Below are 10,715 nucleotides of genomic sequence, written 5' to 3'. Positions count from 1 at the left end.
TCCCTTGGCAGTGGTTTCGCTAGATAGTAGATAGGGACAGATGGGAATCTCGTTAATCCATTCATGCGCGTCACTAATTAGATGACGAGGCATTTGGCTACCTTAAGAGAGTCATAGTTACTCCCGCCGTTTACCCGCGCTTAATTGAATTTCTTCACATTGACATTCAGAGCACTGGGCAGAAATCACATTGCGTCAACACCCGCGAGGGCCATCGCAATGCTTTGTTTTAATTAGACAGTCGGATTCCCCTTGTCCGTGCCAGTTCTGAGTTGACCGTCGTCCGGCGGCCGTACAGGTAACCGAGCGTGCGCGAACACGCCGGCACCACACAGCGAGGAAGATCCGAGGGGAGGCCAAGGCGAGGCGCCGGGTGACGGAGATCCACACCCGCGCGGCACCCGAGGGCACCACGCGGGGAGACCCCGCCCGGCTTCCACGTCTCGGCCGATGACCTCTTCCCGACCAGGCCCGACACGCCACGGCCCTCAGAGCCAATCCTTATCCCGAAGTTACGGATCCAACTTGCCGACTTCCCTTACCTACATTATTCTATCGGCTAGAGGCTCTTCACCTTGGAGACCTGCTGCGGATATGGGTACGAGCCGGCGCGACATCTCCGCGTATCCCTCACCTGAATTTTCAAGGTCCGAGGGGCCGATCCGGACACCGCCGCATCGGCGATGCTCTTCGCGTCCCGAGCCCTATCTCCCCGCTATGGGATTCCAGGGCGCTCGAACGCTCAGGCAGAAAAGATAACTCTCTCCGGATCTCCCGTCGGCGTCTTCAGGCCACTTTGGGTTACCCCGACGAACTCTCTTGCGAGGGAACGATTTTTAAGACGGTTCCGCAGCCGGGTTCCGGAACTGCAACCGGATTCCCTTTCGCCCGACGGGTGTACTTTTAAGAAAACAATCTTTAGTAAAATCGTATAACTTTACACCATCATCAACATCGGATTTCTCCTAGGGCTTAGGATCGACTAACTCGCGTGCAACGGCTGTTAACGCGAAACCCTTCTCCACATCAGCCCTCAAGGACCTCGCTTGAGTATTTGCTACTACCACCAAGATCTGCGCCGACGGAGGCTCCAGGCGGGCTCACGCCCAGACCCTTCTGCGCACACCGCCGCGGCCATCCTACTCGTTGCGGCTTCAAAACGATCGCACGGCCGGAGCCGCACGAACGCCCCGCTTGCCTGCAACGGTCGAGTATAGGCTGAACGCTACAGCGCCATCCATTTTCAGGGCTGGTTGCTTCGGCAGGTGAGTTGTTACACACTCCTTAGCGGATTCCGACTTCCATGGCCACCGTCCTGCTGTCCTGAGCGACCAACGCCTTTTATGGTATCCGATGAGCGTTCATTGGGCGCCTTAACTCGACGTTTGGTTCATCCCACAGCGCCAGTTCTGCTTACCAAAATTGGCCCACTTGGCACTCCCATCCGAGCTCCTACTTCATCTTCGAGCAAGAAGGAGATCTCACCCATTTAAAGTTTGAGAATAGGTTGAGGCCATTTCGGCCCCAATGCCTCTAATCATTCGCTTTACCGGATGAGACTGTGCGAATGGCGGTCCGAAAACCGTCATGTTTCTCGAGCGCCAGCTATCCTGAGGGAAACTTCGGATGGAACCAGCTATTAGATAGTTCGATTAGTCTTTCGCCCCTATACCCAGTTCGGACGATCGATTTGCACGTCAGAATCGCTTCGGTCCTCCATCAGGGTTTCCCCTGACTTCGACCTGACCAGGCATAGTTCACCATCTTTCGGGTCCCAGCGTGTACGCTCTCAGTGCGTCTCGATAATCGCACGGGGGCTTTCTCGAAACGCCTCGGGAATGCGGCGGGGCGTCTGACGACGCCCGCGCATCTTCCCTGCGACCGGCTCGAGGCCGGCCTTTCACTTTCATTTCGCCTCTGGGTTTATCAGTGTTCCCAATGACTCGCGCACATGCTAGACTCCTTGGTCCGTGTTTCAAGACGGGTCCTGTGAGTGCCCAAAACAAAACCACCGCCGACCGGGACGCGTCCCGTCCGAGAGCGCGCCGCTAACGACGGACACCCGACGCGCGACACCCGCGACGCACTAGACGCCGGGGGCCACGCGAAGGACGCCGCTGCAGCGCGACGGACGCCCGCGAGGGGCGGACGCGATCCTCGTTCTCTACCGTCGCTGCGTAATGTACGCCGCGGCCGTGGACACCGCGGCTCCGCCTCGCAGAGCGAGACGGGTCAACCGCACGGCGCATTCGACCGCGGCGCGACGGGTCGCGGTGTTATACTAAGGGAGAAGTGCACGCGCTCCGGGAGCCTGACGGCGCACCCGCGCACCCACCGCCCCGACCCGAAAGCCGAAGGCGAAGGTTTGCGCGAGGCGCGAGCCCCGACGGAAGACACGATGAATCTCCCCGTTCGCTCGTTTGAGTTCCACAGGTTTACCCCTGAACGGTTTCACGTACTCTTTAACTCTCTCTTCAAAGTTCTTTTCAACTTTCCCTCACGGTACTTGTTCGCTATCGGTCTCGTGGTAGTATTTAGCCTTAGATGGAGTTTACCACCCACTTAGGGCTGCACTCTCAAGCAACCCGACTCTAGGGAGAGAGACCGTCGCGGCCGGCTACCGTCACCACGGGCCTGGCACCCTCTGCGGGTAAGCGGGCCCCGTTCAAGATGAACTTGGACAGGCAGCCGTGACTAATGACCGCGCGTGTATGTATAACTCTCCTCCCGAACGCTACATTTCCCGGCGGCCCGCCGGGGCCGCAGGATTCAGCGCTGGGCTCTTCCCGTTTCGCTCGCCGCTACTCGGGGAATCCTCGTTAGTTTCTTTTCCTCCGCTTACTGATATGCTTAAGTTCGGCGGGTGATCTCTCCTGATTTGAGGTCGACAACAAAAATTTTATAAATTCGAGAAGTACGCAAAGCAACAGTGTGCGCGTATTCTCGCCCGTGCAGACTCTGTCAAGCGGGCGCGAAACCGACGAGCGTCCGCGGAGGTGCGCGCGGCCGAGAGCGCGAAGATCGCCCCGGACAGCCGACCGCTCGCGCGGTAGACTGCCCAGTTTTCAGCGTCGTCGCTAGCTCAAGGCTCGCACGCGTTCCTCCGCGTTTGGTATAACGCAAGCGGAAATCGCGCGCATCGAGAGAGCACTTCGTCAAATTTAACCGGACGCCGAGGTCCCGGCGCGCGTCTCCGAGGAGACGACGCGCGCGGGCCCCGGCGACGCCGGCAACGCTCGCTCTGCGCGCCCACACGTCCGAGGACGGGGGCGAGAGAACAGTCTGGTCGCATTGTGTGCGCGACCCTCAAACAGGAGTGGTCCGTCGACAAACTACGTCTTGCTCGGACCGCAATGTGCGTTCGAAATGTCGATGCTCATGTGTCCTGCAGTTCACACTCTGACGCGCATTTAGCTGCGTTCTTCATCGACCCACGAGCCGAGTGATCCGCCGTTCAGGGTAATAATGATAAAACAAACATAAATAGATACGTTTTAGTTTTCGGTTTTTACAATTTGGTTTGCGTTTTCGAAATGTTTATAATTCCATTCGACAAAAAGATTAATTTTGTACCGCCGCCTTCACGGCGACGGGTAAAATTTCACCGGACGAGCGGATAGAGGACGGAGCCCTCCTCCGCTCGACGCCGGCGGTTCTCGGTTCGCATCGGCGCCCTAGGGCGATCTCCGACGCAGTAATTTAGCATTCGTTCGATTATGGTTTATATGTATAATATATGTTTTGTTTCATAATAATATTTCATATCATGGAAAGCACAAACATTAAACACAGGAAATGATCCTTCCGCAGGTTCACCTACGGAAACCTTGTTACGACTTTTACTTCCTCTAAATGATCAAATTCGGTCAAACTTTCCGACGCGTCGGATGCCCGTGAGAGCTTCCGCGCACCAGTCCGAAGACCTCACCAAATCATCCATCGGTAGTAGCGACGGGCGGTGTGTACAAAGGGCAGGGACGCAATCAACGCGAGCTGGTGACTCGCTTTTACTAGGAATTCCTCGTTCATGGGGGAGAATTGCAAACCCCAATCCCTATCACGAAGGGGTTTCATCGGGTTACCCGGGCCGTTAGGCCAAGGAGGACACGCTGATCCCTTCAGTGTAGCGCGCGTGCGGCCCAGGACATCTAAGGGCATCACAGACCTGCTATTGCTCAATCTCGTGCGGCTATATATACCGCCGGTCCCTCTAAGAAGATTTTCATTGTACGCCGGTAGTGAAGACCGCGAAACGCACGACCCCGACGCGCGAACGCCGAAGCCGCGCGCACACGGACCCTCGTGATACCGGTTGCACGTCTATTTAATAGGCTAGAGTTACGTTCGTTACCGGAATTAACCTGACAAATCGCTCCACCAACTAAGAGCGGCCATGCACCACCACCCACCGAATCGAGAAAGAGCTGTTAATCCGTCAATCCTTCCAGTGTCCGGGCCTGGTGAGTTTTCCCGTGTTGAGTCGAATTAAGCCGCAGGCTCCACTCCTGGTGGTGCCCTTCCGTCAATTCCTTTAAGTTTCAGCTTTGCAACCATACTCCCCCCGGAGCCCGAAAGCTTTGGTTTCCCGGGAGCTGCCCACCGGGTTAAAATTATGAAACTTCGGCGGATCGCTGGCTGGCATCATTTATGGTTAGAACTACAGCGGTATCTAATCGCCTTCGAACCTCTAACTTTCGTTCTTGATTAATGAAAACACCTTTGGCAAATGCTTTCGCTTTAGTCCGTCTTGCGACGATCCAAGAATTTCACCTCTAACGTCTCAATACGAATGCCCCCAGTCGTCCCTATTAATCATTACCTCTGGTATCAGAAAGCCAACAAAACAGAACCGAGGTCCTATTCTATTATTCCATGCGTACAATATTCAGGCAAGTGTTAGCCCGCTTTGAGCACTCTAATTTGTTCAAAGTAAACAGCCGCGACGGCCCGCCTCGGTGCGCGGCCGACCGTGAGGCCGACCGACACACGCCGGCGGTGGACGCACCGGCGAGAAGCCCCGCAGACGTGCCTGTCGTACCGCATTCGGTAGACCGACACCGCAGGACACAATTTCAACTACGAGCTTTTTAACCGCAACAACTTTAGTATATGCTATTGGAGCTGGAATTACCGCGGCTGCTGGCACCAGACTTGCCCTCCAATGGATCCTCATTAAAGGATTTAAAGTGTAATCATTCCGATCACGAGGCCTCGGACGAGTCCCGTATCGTTATTTTTCGTCACTACCTCCCCGTGCCGGGAGTGGGTAATTTGCGCGCCTGCTGCCTTCCGTGGATGTGGTAGCCGTTTCTCAGGCTCCCTCTCCGGAATCGAACCCTGATTCCCCGTTACCCGTGACAACCATGGTAGTCGCATAAACTACCATCGACAGTTGATAAGGCAGACATTTGAAAGATGCGTCGCCGGTGCTAGACCGTGCGATCAGCTCAAAGTTATCTAGAGTCATCTCGAATGGCGACGGACGGGGCGCGAACCCCGCCGCCGATTGGTTTTTGATCTAATAAAAGCATTCCTCCCGTTACCGGTCAGAACCTCGTTTGCATGTATTAGCTCTAGAATTGCCACAGTTATCCAAGTAACCGTGTACGATCTAAGGAACCAAAACTGATATATTGAGCCATTCGCGGTTTCACCTTAATTCGGCTTTTACTGAGACTTGCATGGCTTAGTCTTTGAGACAAGCATATGATTACTGGCAGGATCAACCAGGGAGCTGCACCACCGTCGGAGGGTTTTTAATCCTCCGAACGACAGAGGCCCGCCCTCGCGTAGAGGGCGCGGACAACACGGCGTTAAAGAACACGCGACGGAGTCACCCGCACGAGTCACGCTCATTATGCGTACCGCTATATTCTCCCGCTCGGCGACCGTCGCTAGACGAAAGCTCCGCGGGAAAATTTTTGCTTCAAACGAAGAAAGCGCGCGTAGGACGGCTCCCGCCCGAGAGAGAGAGACCGCACCCGCGACGACGCTATCGTCCGATTTATAATTCCCATTCGTAAAACGTGTACACCGAAAGCGCACGCCTTTGGCGAGGCAGACGGGGATAAAATCCTCCGCCTTTGCTTTTGAAAATTCTGCTCGCGCGGAACTCCAGAGTCAAAACATGAGCGCGAACGCCGCGCAGAAGCGGGCGTCACGTAGTTTCTCGCAAATAACACCGCCGACACGACCGATAGGCCGCCGCAGTTTGCGAACGCCGTGCATCGAGAGCCCGCCACACTCGGCGGGCACAAAGCTGTGCCGGGTCGCGTTCTCGCTCGGGACGGCGCCGAGCGCGGTGCGCCCGCTCCGACCCCTCGAAGGCGCGCAGGCGGCCGGGCCGTCGGGCCTCGGGCGGCTCGCGAAACCGGGCACAAGGCGCTCGGTCTCGGTAAATAAATTTACTTTCGTATTCGCATTTTGGAAATTTTAAATTATTTCATTTAATCGGTGATACCGACCGACCGTTCCCGGTGAGTTTAAAAAAACTTAATACAGAGGTACGTAGTTATTTCAAATTTACACAATAAGAACATATTTCAAATAAAAATAAAAACTTAACATATATATAATAATAATAATAATAAATAACTAACATAACTAACTAAATATATAACTAACAGATCGAGCGATTAGTCATAATAGAACCGATATAGTTTTACATGACAAATTTTTTAAAAATAACTTATATCATCGATGTCGCTATTCCGAATTCCTGTAATATTCAAAAATCTGTTAGTGAAAAAATAAGAAAATACACAGATTTAGGAAATGAGAAAAAAAGAATTTGGCATTCTCAGGCTATAAAAATATTACCATTCGTTATTTCGGCTACCGGCATTATACCTAGCTCTCTTATTAAAAATTTAGGCGTATTAGATCTATCAAAAAATTTATATATAAAGATGCAAAAGTCGGTCATTTTGAATACATGTAGGATAACAAAAGATTTTTTTAAATGTTTATGTTGAGGGATCTGTAGGATTTATTTATAGGCCCCGTTAGGAGTTCTACCGAGCCGAACCCTCCGATATGAAAATATCTGGAGTCGGTGAATTATTTTCCCATTTGATCTCTGTTGAGTTGACGCGTTGTTCTTGTATTGTTTTGTATTTATTTTACTTTTTTAAATTTAAATTCCATTGACAAAGATCAATTTTTTGCTAATAATTATTGGCAAAAAAATTTTATTGGCATACAATTTTATTGGCATAAAATTATATTGGCAGAAAATTTTATTGGCATCAAATTTTATTGGCAGAAAATTTTATTGGCATAAAATTTTATTGGCATAAAATTATATTGGCATAAATTTTATTGGCAAAAATTTTTGTCAACTTTTTGTCAATTTATCTATTTGCAAAAATTGTAATCGCACCTAACCTGACCTGACCTAACCTAACCTAACCTAACCTAACCTAACCTAACCTAACCTTACCTAACCTAACCTAACCTAACCTAACCTAACCTAACCTAACCTAACCTAACCAAACCTAACCTAACCTAACCTAACCAAACCTAACTTAACCTAACCTAACCTAACCTAACCTAACCTAACCTAACCTAACCTAACCTAACCTAACCTAACCTAACCTAACCTAACCTAACCTAACCTAACCTAACCTAACCTGATACATAAAGAAAATTCACCCGGCACCCACAAGACTAGGCAACATTTTAGAATTGTTATATTATATCATTTATTCTGTTGAGTTAAAAAAAAAAAACTTAATAGACGACATTGAAATTAAATCAAATAAATTCATATTTACACGTACATTTTTTAAAAATATATTCAATTAAAAATTAACATTTTTACCTCTACAAGAGTCCAAAAACACTCGTCTGTGAAGTGTAAAAAAATAATAATAAAATTTTACTTTTAAAACATATGTAAATAGGAGAAAAAAAATCATAACAAAACATATAAAGTGAAGAGATTTTTGTATATTTATACACAAGTACATACATACATACATACATACATACATACATACATACATACATACATACATACATACATACATACATACATACATGCATAGTAAGAAAACGATTTTAAAAGGGATTCGAATAAAACAAATTCACCGACTATTACAGACCGCGATGCGCCCGCTCCGACTCCTCGACTGCGCTCAGACGGACGCCCGGGCGGTCGGGCCTCTCGCGGAACCGGCCGCAGTAGCGCGAGCCGCGTCGCCTCATCTCCGGCCGTCTGCCCGACTGCTCACGCTCGGTCTCGAAAAAATAAATTTACCCTCGTCGCTCACGTCTTCTCACTATCGAAATGTTAAATTATACATACATACATACATACATACATACATACATACATACATACATACATACATACGTACATACGTACATACATACATACATACATACATACATGATAAGAAAACTAAAAAATAAACATTTTCACACTGAGGGCCATTAAGTGCGGCCCGTTTACTCCCGCCGTTTACCCGCGGCTACCACCCGAAATGAGATCCTCTCAGCTCCGCTCCGGTCCCAATGCTCCCGTAACATTTAAAATTTTTTATTCTACGCTACAAGAATGACGTTCCGAATTCGATTCCGAAATAAAAATCTATAAAAATAAATAAATTACAATTTCACATTGAGGGCCATTAAGTGCGGCCCGTTTACTCCCGCCGTTTACCCGCGGCTATCATCCGAAATGAGATCTTGGCAGCTCCGGTCCCAATGCTCCCGAAACCTTTAAATTTAATATTCTACACTAAGAATGGCGTTCCGAATTAGATTCTGAAATAAAATACGTCAAAAAAAAAGTTTTTTTTTTTTTTTCTTTTAAATCACACCGTGCCCGGGGCAAATGGCGTCATCGGGTGCGTCGCAGTTACTCCCGCCGTCCACCCGCGGCCGCTACTCGATATCAGATCCCACTCATCGCCGGCCCCGCTGCACCGAACCGCGGCTAAATTTATTATTCTACACTAAGAATGACGTTATGAGTTCGATTCTGAAATTTAAATAAAATAAATATTTTATTTTTAAATAAGAAAATTTTGAAAACACGTCGAGGGCCGTTAAGTGCGTCCCAGTTACTCCCGCGCTTTACCCGCGCCCGCCGCTCTGAATTGCATTCCCTCACCTCCTGACGAAAATGATTTTTTTAATTTATTAATTATCGAAGACAATATTAGCGATTTCTAAACGAAAATCTGAAACAGAAAAATCAGAAAAGGATACGGTCACATCTAGGACTGATTTTTTTTTTTATTATTTTGGTGATTTTTCTCTTTCAGATTTTCTTTTAGAATTCGCTAATATTATCTTCGATAATTAAATATTACAATATTAGGTTTTACTCAGTAAAGTTATTCCAAAAAATAAATAATTACTATTATTATATATAATTTTTATTCACACATAAATATGACACTTAGGTACACAGCATAAGAAGAATAATAACAAAAAACCTAATTTTCCCCGAAACCGCTACGCCATCTATCGTCTACAATGTTTTGAACTCATCAAAAGACGAAAAAAAGAAGAAAGGTTTGTGAATTTATTTCTTTTTTCGATATCATACTACAAGTCGTAAGTTGGGTTTCTATATTATATTGATCGGCGACCGGATAAATTATCAAAATGATAATTCATCACATATTTAAAAAGTTATGTAAAGTCATGGAAAGTGATGAAACAAAAACTTTTTTTTACTGGGTTAAGTAGGTTAGGTTAGGTCAGGTTAGGTTAGGTTGGGTTAGGTTAGGTTAGGTTAGGTTAGGTAAGGTTAGGTTAGGTTAGGTTTAAACAAATCATCGTTTTTAATGATTCTATATCACTTTTTAAAAGTGTGTTGAACAGTCACCGTGTTGAGTTAGCATGGAACCATATTGATCATAAATTTTATATATAATCATAATACATAGGGCGACTGAAGAAAGCCACACTAAGTTTATCGAAAACCGCCACGAGTGTCGATGAAATAAATAAATTAATTAAAATTAAAAGATAATTGATAAATGCAATCAGGTTGCATGATAAATCACCACAATGACAACAGAACACACATTGAAAAAGTGATATGAAGTCATTAAAAGTGATGAAACAAAAATTGGGTTAAATACTTATACTCGTAACCTATTCAACCTAGTTTTTGTTTCATCACTTTTCATGACCTCACATCGCCGTTTAAAGGTTTGTTGAATTTTAATTTTGACGATTTATCCGGTCACTAACCCCTAACCTAACCAGAATACGGGACACGTCTCCATCGTCTTTTTTTTTTCGAAAATTCGGTTAAAAAAAAAAAATAACATTCTGGAGGAGAACCACCACTTTCTTGCCCTGTTTTAGGTACTGACAGTACCCCTTCAGAGCAACAACTCGGAAACTGCTTTTAAATTTAACTGAAACAACAACTGAAACTGTAATGAAACATTCTTTATGAGCATTCTGGTAATCATGTACCGCTTCTGTTGCAGTTATCATCTGGGCTCGCTCCACATGAATTAACATACACTTTACGCATTGAAAGAGTCCATAAATTTTTTTTAAGGTTTTTTTATTCTCGCGGCTCTATGGACGTTACCCTTGGCTTTACCCATCGATTTATATATATTAGGCATGACCAATTACCACTCCCTAGAGACAAGTAGAGGTATTGCTTTGCTTAAATATTTTTTTCAACTAATAAACGATCACTTATCTAATAATGATATACTGGCCCAATTATTTTTTTT

General features: G+C 47.0%; 2 non-coding genes and 1 pseudogene across 2 annotated transcripts; all 3 read right to left on the bottom strand.

Moving 5' to 3' along the window:
• LOC149408527 (large subunit ribosomal RNA) lies at positions 1–2,887 on the bottom strand (annotated as a pseudogene; the record flags this gene model as incomplete).
• Positions 2,888–3,300: 413 nt separating this feature from the next.
• Positions 3,301–3,462, bottom strand: LOC149408526 (5.8S ribosomal RNA). Its single transcript, XR_016305535.1, has one exon. It is a non-coding gene; the product is annotated as a 5.8S ribosomal RNA (ribosomal RNA).
• Positions 3,463–3,793: 331 nt separating this feature from the next.
• On the bottom strand, positions 3,794–5,733 carry LOC149408525 (small subunit ribosomal RNA). The gene has a single exon (XR_016305537.1). It is a non-coding gene; the product is annotated as a small subunit ribosomal RNA (ribosomal RNA).
• Between the last annotated feature and the right edge of the window lie 4,982 nt (positions 5,734–10,715).

This window comes from Hesperophylax consimilis, unplaced genomic scaffold (assembly GCF_061612785.1).
Source record: "Hesperophylax consimilis isolate HC1 unplaced genomic scaffold, BYU_Hcon_1.0 scaffold_231, whole genome shotgun sequence".
NCBI lineage: Eukaryota > Metazoa > Arthropoda > Insecta > Trichoptera > Limnephilidae > Hesperophylax > Hesperophylax consimilis.
The sequence above is the reverse complement of the archived record's forward strand: the minus strand, read 5'-3'. Positions and strand labels throughout refer to the sequence as shown.